This window comes from Pyxicephalus adspersus, chromosome W, assembly GCF_032062135.1.
Source record: "Pyxicephalus adspersus chromosome W, UCB_Pads_2.0, whole genome shotgun sequence".
Taxonomy (NCBI): domain Eukaryota; kingdom Metazoa; phylum Chordata; class Amphibia; order Anura; family Pyxicephalidae; genus Pyxicephalus; species Pyxicephalus adspersus.
Genome location: NC_092870.1, coordinates 1,483,944 through 1,493,637, shown reverse-complemented (window position 1 = coordinate 1,493,637; position 9,694 = coordinate 1,483,944). Strand labels below are relative to the sequence as shown.

The following is a 9,694-nucleotide window of genomic DNA, read 5'->3' as shown; positions in this document are numbered from 1 at the left end:
GATAAACACTAGTGTCCCAGTGCCACTGGCAGCCATGCACGCCCAAGCCATCACATTGCCTCCGCCATGTTTTACAGATGATGTGGTATGCTTTGGATCATGAGCTGTTCCACGCCTTATCTATACCTTTTTCTTGCCATCATTCTGGAAAAGGTTGATCTTGGTTTCATCTGTCCAAAGAATGTTTTTCCAGAACTGTGCTGGCTTTTTAGATGTTTTTGAGCGAAGTCCAATCTAGCCTTTCTAATTTTGAGGCTTATGAGTGTCTTGCACCTTGCAGTGCACCCTCTGTATTTACTTTCATGCGGTCTTCTCTTTATGATAGACTTGGATATCGATGCGCCTACTCCCTGGAGAGTGTTTGCTTAAATGATAATGACATAAAGAAGGAAATGCCCACACCAGCCCATGAAAATAGCCTTTGAGTCAATTGCCCAATTACTTTGGAGCCCCTAAAATGAATTGATTGTTAAAAAAAGGCTTTAGTTTCTCACATTTGTATGCAATCTTTTTGTTAAACCCACTGAATGAAAGCTGAAAGTCTGCAGTTCAACTGCATCCGAGTTGTTTCATTTAAAATTAATTGTGGTAATGTACAGAACCAAAATTATAAAAAAGTTGCCTCTGTCCAAATATTTATGGACCTAACTGTATATAAATGGTCATTTAAACCATCATTATTCAGTATATGGACACCCTGAAGCTGGCAGTGCCCTCCCTTATATACACACTACAGAATAACCTTCAGTATGTGGCAATATCGAACCTTCCAGCAGCCACGTTTCAGGTGAGAAACGCTCTGTTGGTTGGGCAATAAAACGCCTATCCCTATTGATACAGCAGCAACCGATTATGCAGCATTTCACTGTGCTTATAATATGGAAAAAAAGAGGTAAAGAGATAGGGTTTTACAATTGGCAATTCAAATTGTATTGATTATTCAAAAGTTTAGATTGCAGATAAACCGATACAAAATAGTTAGGTATTTACATATAGGGTAGATATTTACGATCGGTCCAGCCCCATTCGGACGGGTGGGGTATTTGACCATTGACTATACATTCAATTCCCAAAAATGTCATAATATGAGGAAAATCGCTAAACACCTCTTTATCCTGATGCGTTTCGCCTACTGGCGCTTTTAGGGGTATTTGTTGAGGACGCTTAGCTATAATGTAAGCGAGAGAAAATGAAAAAGGGTTGTTGTGTGTTGTTTCAATAAAAAATATGTAAGTGTATGTCACACAAAGTGTGCGTGTTCGTTTAGGGTGTTATATATGCGTATACTTTACTAGGCATTATGTGTAATGCAATGCAAAGGTCTTCTATTAGACATTGCTACTCGCATACCAAAATGATGTACCTACTGTTTATTATACCCCTGATAGATTATTTATTTATATATTATCTTTTTTTTAACATTTTTTTTAATTTTATTTTTAACCTCCTGGGCGTTTACCCTGAGCCTAGTTCGGGGTAAAAACTTGCTGAAAGCGTTTACCATAAACTAGGCTCGGGGTAGCTAAAAATAGAATCAAGCGTTACAGTGCAATCTGATTGTCATACAACAGTGTATGACAATCCGATTGTCTCCTCCGGAGACATCTTCCTTCTGTCTTCATTTGTGCTGAGATCATCTCTAAGGTTTCCCGGTGACGTTGGTGCGGGCGGTAGGTGGCGAGGGAAATTTAAATAATTTTGTATTGGATTCAATACAGAATAGCTGTATTGCGTCCAAAGAATATATTATATAAATTTATACAAATAAATTATATAAATATATATATTATTATATAGGCTACTGTAGTTATAGTACATTATTACATTATACTTTTTTATTTAAAGTTTATTATTAAATTTATTAAATATTGGACATATTTTGGTGAGTTATGCTTAAGAATTATAGCCTACAATAAAATAAATTTCCATGCAAAAAAATAACTCTTTTTGCATGGAAATACAGAGGGAATTAGAACGCTCTACGTACGCGCCCTTCTGCGATTCCTGATGATGTAAGTGCGTGCGCCCGTTGATGAGGGCGTGGCCGGAAATTCAAATATTTTCTTTGGATTCAATACAAACTCCTGTATCCAATCTAATACAAAATATATTTCTGTGGTTTTGTCTATAGGTATGTGACGTTGGACTCCGCTGCCCCTTGTTTTAAAATTTACCACACTAGGGAGGTGTTTTAGAAAAATATAGTACTATACAGTATTCAGAATTATTGCATTTTCAGTATTTTTAGTATGTGTGATTGTGATTTATCTATGCATTCTTGTTTAGGCTTTTTTTTCTCAATTTTATTATTAAATTATTATTATTATTATTTTTTTTTTTTTTTAATGATTGTGTGTTTTAAACTTTATTATATTCAGGATATGTTCTAGACCCTTGTTTGTACATATTTCGGTAAGTTACAGGTTTACAATAAAAAAAAAAAAAAAAAAAAATATTAGAATATATATATATTATATATATATATATATATATATATATTAATATTATATATAATATATATAATATTAAAAGTTAGATCAGCAGTGTTGTGAACCATATAGTCTCCGTACATTAATCTATAAACACAAAAAAAGGGGAGGGGGTTGTTTAGGTAAATGGGGATAGGAAGGTTATGGGTAGAATAAGGCGGAGGTATAGGTATAAACTAGATTAGATTTGTGGACCAACCTAGAACAAAGTTCGACAGCAACAAGGGACTTGAGCCTGGAGCCTGTCAAAGGAAAGACGTTTAATTAAAACCATCTTTGATAGCACATACAGCTAAAATCACCTTGTTACCTGAGCTAAAAAGACACTATAGTCAGGGGAGTCTTTGTATTCTAACCAGTAGAACCAGGTATTGCGGAACTTCTCTGTACCATGAATGGTGGATGTTCGATCTTCCATGAGCCTAATCTCGTTGATCTTTCAAAACCAAAGTCCAATGTATGGACTGTATATTCTATTACATAGTTTTGGTGTAATCTGCAAACACAGAAATAGTACTTTTAATCCAAACTCTATATCATTTATAAAGATGTTAAACAGTAAAGGCCCCAATACCATAGTTCTCCCCAGCCCATTTTGGTGGGCGGGTGGAGTGGGAAGAGCACAACACAGAGCTACAAAACTTTAACACTGAGCTCACTGTCACCAAACAAAATTATTTCTCCGCAGTCATTTCCTCTCAAGCCTCCAACCCACGCAACCTCTTCCTGTATCACTGTCTGTATTAGTCTGTCATTTGCAATCCCTATTTAATGTACAGCGCTGCGTAATATGTTGGCACTATATAAATCCTGTTTATTAATAATAATAATATATTTCCTACACAGCTCACTGGGTAACTTTGGTTGCAGCAGGGGAAGATGCAGCTGCAGCAAGGCCTGCATACCTACCTATGCCCAGAGCACATCACCATGCAATCTCCTCCTCGACCTCCACTTCCACCTCCTCCTTTGAGAGAGTAAATTTGTTTGACAACTTCTGTCTTTCTTGAAGCCATGCTTAATGGATTAATAATATTCTTTTCTAACAGAAACTCCTCTATGTGGTTCTTTATCAAACTCTCTAACTATGGACATTAAACTAACGGGTTTTTAGTTACCTGGTAATTACTTTGCTCCCTTTTTGAAGATAGGAACCACATTGGCCTTAAGCCAATCCATCAGTACCTTGCCAGTGACTAAAGAGTCTCTAAAAATTAGAAATAATGGCTTTGAAATAACTGAGCTCAGCTCTTTGAGGACACGTGGATGTAATCCATCAGGTCCTGGTACTTTGTCAACCTTAATTTTTCCCAGCTGTTTCTCAATTAAATAATTCTGAGCCATTGTGACTGATTTAAGGCAGTGACATTGCTTTTATGAATTTGGATTTGAGCTCTGCCATTTTCCTTCGTGTACACAAAGCTAAAAAAGTGTTTAGTAAATCTGCCTTGTCTTTATTCCCAGTTACCAACCCAGCGACATCCTTTAAGGGGCCTACATGCTGGGGGGTTTGCCTTACTTTCCTTTGCAATCTGTCATTTTGAAGTTTTGCTCATTTTATCTCCTTTTTACATGTTTTGTTATATTCTAGATAGGTTTCAAATGATGAAGGTGATCCTTCATTTTTATATTTTTGGAATGCCCTTTTCTTGTTCCTTATGGCTTTTTTAACATCAGCTGTGGGTCACATAGGTTTTAATTTTAGCCTCTTAAACTTATTACCTATTGGAATATACTTTTCAGTTTGCTTTTGTAGAACAGACTTGAAACATTCCCATTTCTGTTGTTCTTTGAGGACAATATTGTCTTCACACTTAATAATGGAAAATTTGCTCTCCTAAAATTAAATGTTTTTATCTTTCCAGTTTTTGCTTCCTGTTTACAGCTTACATGAAATCATATTATGGTCACTGCTACCCAGATTCTTTTATTTGCATATGTGTTACAAGGTTCCCTCAGCCACACGGGCACATCCATTCTAAGTGCCCTGCGGGAGCAGGAGGACATATGGCTAACTTCCAAAGGACTCCAGCCAGGCAAGGTCATGTGTGACAACGGGGCCAATCTACTGGCAGCCCTGCGTTGTGGGAAACTCGCACACGTACCTTGCCTGGCTCACGTCATGAACCTGATAGTACAGCGCTTCCTTAAGAATTACCCAGGCCTCCAGCCGCTGTTGCTGAAAGTAAAAAAGTTGTCAGCGCATTTCTGCCGGTCGTACACAGCCAGTGCCAGATTGGTGGATTTACATCGAAATCTCAATCTGCTGATGCACTGGTTAATTTGTGATGTGGCCACTCGTTGAAATTCCACCTTTTACATGTTGCAGCAGCTGGCTGAAAAACAGAAAGTGGTGGTGGATTACATGGCAGAGTCTGTTCGTTTCAGACGTATACCTACATTACCTTACTTCAGCCCTGCGGACATTTGTACTGTATTGTCACCTTTTGAAGAGGCAACCAGGATGATCAGCAGGGATCAGGCCTGTGTCATTGACACCATCCCCATCATATGCATGCTGGAACAGATGATGATGGATTTCGGACACAACACAGAGCGGACACTGCAGCAAGAGATGATGTTTCAAACATCATCTCGGACATGCGTGCCTACTAGGCATAGTGCACCGCAAATCCAGGAAGTGGAAGAGGATGAGGAGGACATTGCAGGCATGGGAGAAGGGGCAGAGGAGGATATGGAGGGTACATGGCATCCATCCACCCAAACACAAGGCGGCATGTTCCGTGAATGGCAAGACCAGGCGGAGGAGGAGGAGGATGACCCAGTGCTGCTGTTCCACCCACAGGAGTGTGGGTCCAGAATTACCTCAGCTGTGGGAACTTAGAGCCACATGTCAGCCTTTATGCAGGAGTGCATAGCCAAAGATACATAGCGCATACAACATAGCGCATAGCAATACCTAGTGCATGCAACATTTAAAAACAAAGACTGACGACTATTGGATTGCTACATTACTTGATCCATGTTACAAGCCTGAGATACAACAACTCATCATGCCCCAATACAGGGGACCTAAAATACAGCACTACCAAGTACTTGTAAGGGACTTGTGCTCAGCCTTTACGTCTGCCAGCAGCAGCAGGGATCTCTATGGCAGTTCCACCAGCCATGGGAGCCAAACAACTGCCTTAAGCATGGGTGGCAGCAGCAGTAGAGGTGGTCTAAGCCAAACTATACAGGCTTTTATTCAGCGGAAGCAAGCCGCCAGTCATGCAGCGATTGCCAATGACAGTCAGCAGCGCTACTCAGTCATGGTGCAGGAATAACTGAGCTCTTCATGGGACATCTGCAACCTGAAAAGCCAGGACCCACTGCGCTACTGAGTATCCAAGCTTGAGCAGTGGCCAGAGCTGGCAGAACATGCCATTCAAATCCTTGCCTGCCCAGCCGCAAGTGTGTTATCTGAAAGAAAGTTCAGTGCAGCTGGGGGCATAGTGAGTGACAAGCGCATTCGCCTCTCCACAGAAAATGTCGACCAAATCACTTTTATTAAAATCATTGAGGCTTGGATCGGCAATGACTTCAACACCCCCTCTGCAGAGTGAACCAATTAGTCGACAACTGCTGCACGCCCTTCTGACACCTTGATGGGAAGAGCACTTTCACAGCCTTCTGCATCCCCTTCTGCTCCTCCCCCTCTTGGCCCTCTACCTCTACTCTGTCTCTGAGGCCTATAACTTGCAATGTAGCTGTGTAACTGGCTACTTTTTTTACGGAGGACCTCCCTCAGGGCCCTCTGCCTCTAGCTACTTTAAGGCCTATATCACTTGTAACGGAGAGTCATAATTAAATATCTGTATTTTTTGGAAAGAAATACAGAAATGTTTCTGGCTTTGGTGATAGATTGGAAGAGGTATAAGAATTAAACATCTGTATTTTTTTGAGAGAAATACAGAAATTTTTCTGCCTTTTTTGATAGATAGCAAGTGGTATCAGAATGAAATATCTGTATTTTTTATAGATAAATACAGAAATTGTTCTGGCTTTTCTGATAGATTGCAAGAGGTATCATATTTAAATATCTGTATTTTTGGGAGAGAAATACGGACATTTTTCTGTCCTTTTGGGTAGATAGCAAGTGGTATCAGCATGAAGTATCGGTATTTTTTTTTAGAGAAATACAGACATTTTTCTGGCTTTTGTGATAGATTGGAAGAGGTATCAGTATTAAGATCTCTATTGTTTTTTGCAGAGAAATACAGAAATGTTGTTTGTTTTTTTGATGGATAGCAAGTGGGATCAGAATTAAATATCTGTATTTTTTTTTTTTATTTTTTTTTTTAGAGAAATACAGAACATTTTCTGGGTTTTTGGATAGTTTATGATAATTTGCAAGAGGTATCATAATTTATCACAAAAGCCATAACAAATTCTGTATTTAGGGATAAGAAAATACAGACATTTAATTATGATCGCACTTGTTATCTATCCTAAAACTTATAAAAATTTCTGTATTTCTCTAAAAAAAAATACAGATATTTATTCTGATAGCATTTATCTATCTCCAAAGCCATACAAATTTCTGTATTTCTCTCTCAAAAAAATACAAATATTTAAACGTTGATAGCACTTGCTGTATATCCAGAAAAATGTCTGTATTTGCCTGCTGATTCCGCCAAGCCCGTTACATTTGGTCATGTGGTTTCACTAGATAGTAGGTATGGACAGTGTGAATCTCAGTCATCCATTCATGTCTCCAATAGCTTTTACATTGTCCATAGAGGTGATGGCCTCAACCTCTAATGCCGTTCTTGCTCCGTCTCAGGGCCCACCGCCTCCTCCTCCTCCTCCTGCTGTTACTGCTGCTGCCTGCCCAGTACCAAACTTTAGATGCCAGTTACTAATGCCATCCACACTCCATCTCAGGGCCTAACGCCTCCTCCTCCTGCTGTTGCTGCTGCCTGCCCAGTACCAAACTCTTGATGCCAGTTACTAATGCCATACACACTCTGTCTCAGGGCCCACCGCCTACTCCTCCTGCTGTTACTGCTGCTGCCTGCCCTGTATCCAGCTGTAGATACAAGTTACCAATGCTGTCCATGCCCCATTTTACAAAGTTACAGCTAGCAGATAGGAAATGGTACTCCCCTTCACAGTAATGTCTCCAATAGCTACAGCTTCTACACTGTCCATGTAGGTGATGGCCCCAACCTTTAATGCCGTCCTTGATCCGTCCCAGGGCCCACCGCCTACTCCTCCTGCTGCTGCCTGTCCAGTACCCAGCTGTAGATGCCAGTTAACAATGCCATCCACGCTTCTCAGGGCGCACCGCCTACTCCTCCTGCTCTTACTGCTGCCGCCTGCCCACTGCCTAGTACCCAGCTCTAAGATGCCAGACTCATGCTCAACAGGGTCTTCTTTCCCCGCTGATTCCGCCAAGCCCGTTCCTTTTCATGTGGTTTCGCTAGATAGTAGGCCCTAAGACGGAGTGTGGATGGCTTTAGTAACTGGCATCTAGAGCTGGGTGTAGTGCATCTTTAATGACACCCCGAAGTGCGTAATGCAAGTGTGTACCGGTAATCTGAAATTTGTGATTGAATGTAGAAGGCCACGTCTTCTGCTTCCTCCATCGATATCACGCTTTATCAGACTGAATTTGTATGTATGTTACCCCGGAACTGAGAAGTGGGACAGCAGACCCTCTGTATTTGTCAGGGGGATGAAATGGGAGACACCAGTATGTGTAACGGGAACCGAGAGGTCCTGGATGACCACATTGAGCCATGAAGTTATTCTGCTCTGCAGATGGCCGGAGATTTCTCCACAACAAGTATGTGGCCGTCCTGGGAGACTCCATTCAAAGATTTGTCTCCAAAAATCTTGTGAAAATACTGCAGAATGAGCAGTTTCTGACTGAGAACCAGCCCAAAAGGAAGGGTGAGATGTCATTTGCAAACGACACGTTGGGGGATCTCTGGGTGAAATGCACAATGGCATAACTTACTGCGAAGTGCGTCAGTACAGAACTGACCACCACCTTGTACGGTTCTATTTCCTGACCTGTGTCTATTCGGAGTACATAGAGAGTATGGTAGCCAACTTTGAACAGCGACCTCAGCCCGACTTTTTCATCATCAACTTGTGTATCTGGGATGTTATCAGGTATCATGACCAATCACTGGAAATGTACAAAACCAACCTGGAACACCTGTTAATTCGGTTCACTGAGGTACTGAGCCCCGAATTTCTGGTGATATGTAACATGGCCATGCCTGTTGGATTCAAAGCTGGTGAAGTGCTAGAGTACCCAATTCCCAATGTGCGCTGGGACATCATAGAAGAGAATTTCTACAGCGCCACGCTGGCAGATTTGCACAAATTTGATTTGATTGACATCCACTTCTACTTCCGCTTCAAGCTGCGCTCCAGGGTTAAAGATGCCACCCACTAGAATCAGCTGGCCCATCGGAAGTATACCTGCATCCTCATGGCTCATATTGCTGAACCCTGTGGTGTACAGCAGGAAGAGGAGGCGGTGGGCTCAGAGATGGAGTGTGGACGGCATTGGTAACTGGCAGCTAAAGCTGGGTACTGGGCAGGCGGCAGCAGCAACAGCAGGAGGAGGAGGCGTTGGGTCCTGAGACAGAGCAAGGATGGCATTTGAGGTTGAGGCCATCACCTATATGGACAGTGTAGAAGCTGTAGCTATTGGAGACATTAATGGATGAACGAGATTCCAATCTGTCCCTACCTACTATCTAGCGAAACCACATGAAAAGGAACAGGTTTGGCGGAATCAGCGGGTAAAGAAGACCCTGTTGAGCTTGAGTCTAGTCTGGCATCCAGAGCTGGGTACTGGCAGTGGGCAGGCGGCAGCAGTACGAGCAGGAGGAGTAACAATGCCATCCACACTCCGTCTCAGGGCCCACCGCCACTGTAGGGACAGTGGGAATCTCGTTCATCCATTCATGTCTCCACTAGCTTCTACACTGTCCATATAGGTGATGGCCTCAACCTCTAATGCCGTCCTTGCTCCGTCTCAGGGCCCATCGCCTCCTCCTGCTGTTGCTGCTGCCGCCTGTCAGTACTCCATTCTTAAAAATGGTATTACAGACATCCAGGTGGCATTGACGATGCACTACACCCAGGTCTAGATGCCAGTTACCAATACGGTCCCCCGCTCCGTCTCAGAGCCCACCGCCTCCTGCTGCTGCTGCCTGTCAGTACTCTATTCACAAAAATAG

The 9,694-nt window shown here is 41.9% G+C and overlaps 1 protein-coding gene and 1 pseudogene across 1 annotated transcript in view; both read left to right on the top strand.

Annotated features, from left to right (window-relative positions):
• The window catches only part of LOC140342779 (UDP-galactose translocator-like), a 93,646-nt gene that overhangs the window by 25,833 nt on the left and 58,119 nt on the right, over positions 1–9,694 (top strand). The window lies entirely within an intron of this gene.
• LOC140342891 (PC-esterase domain-containing protein 1A pseudogene) lies at positions 7,939–9,021 on the top strand (annotated as a pseudogene).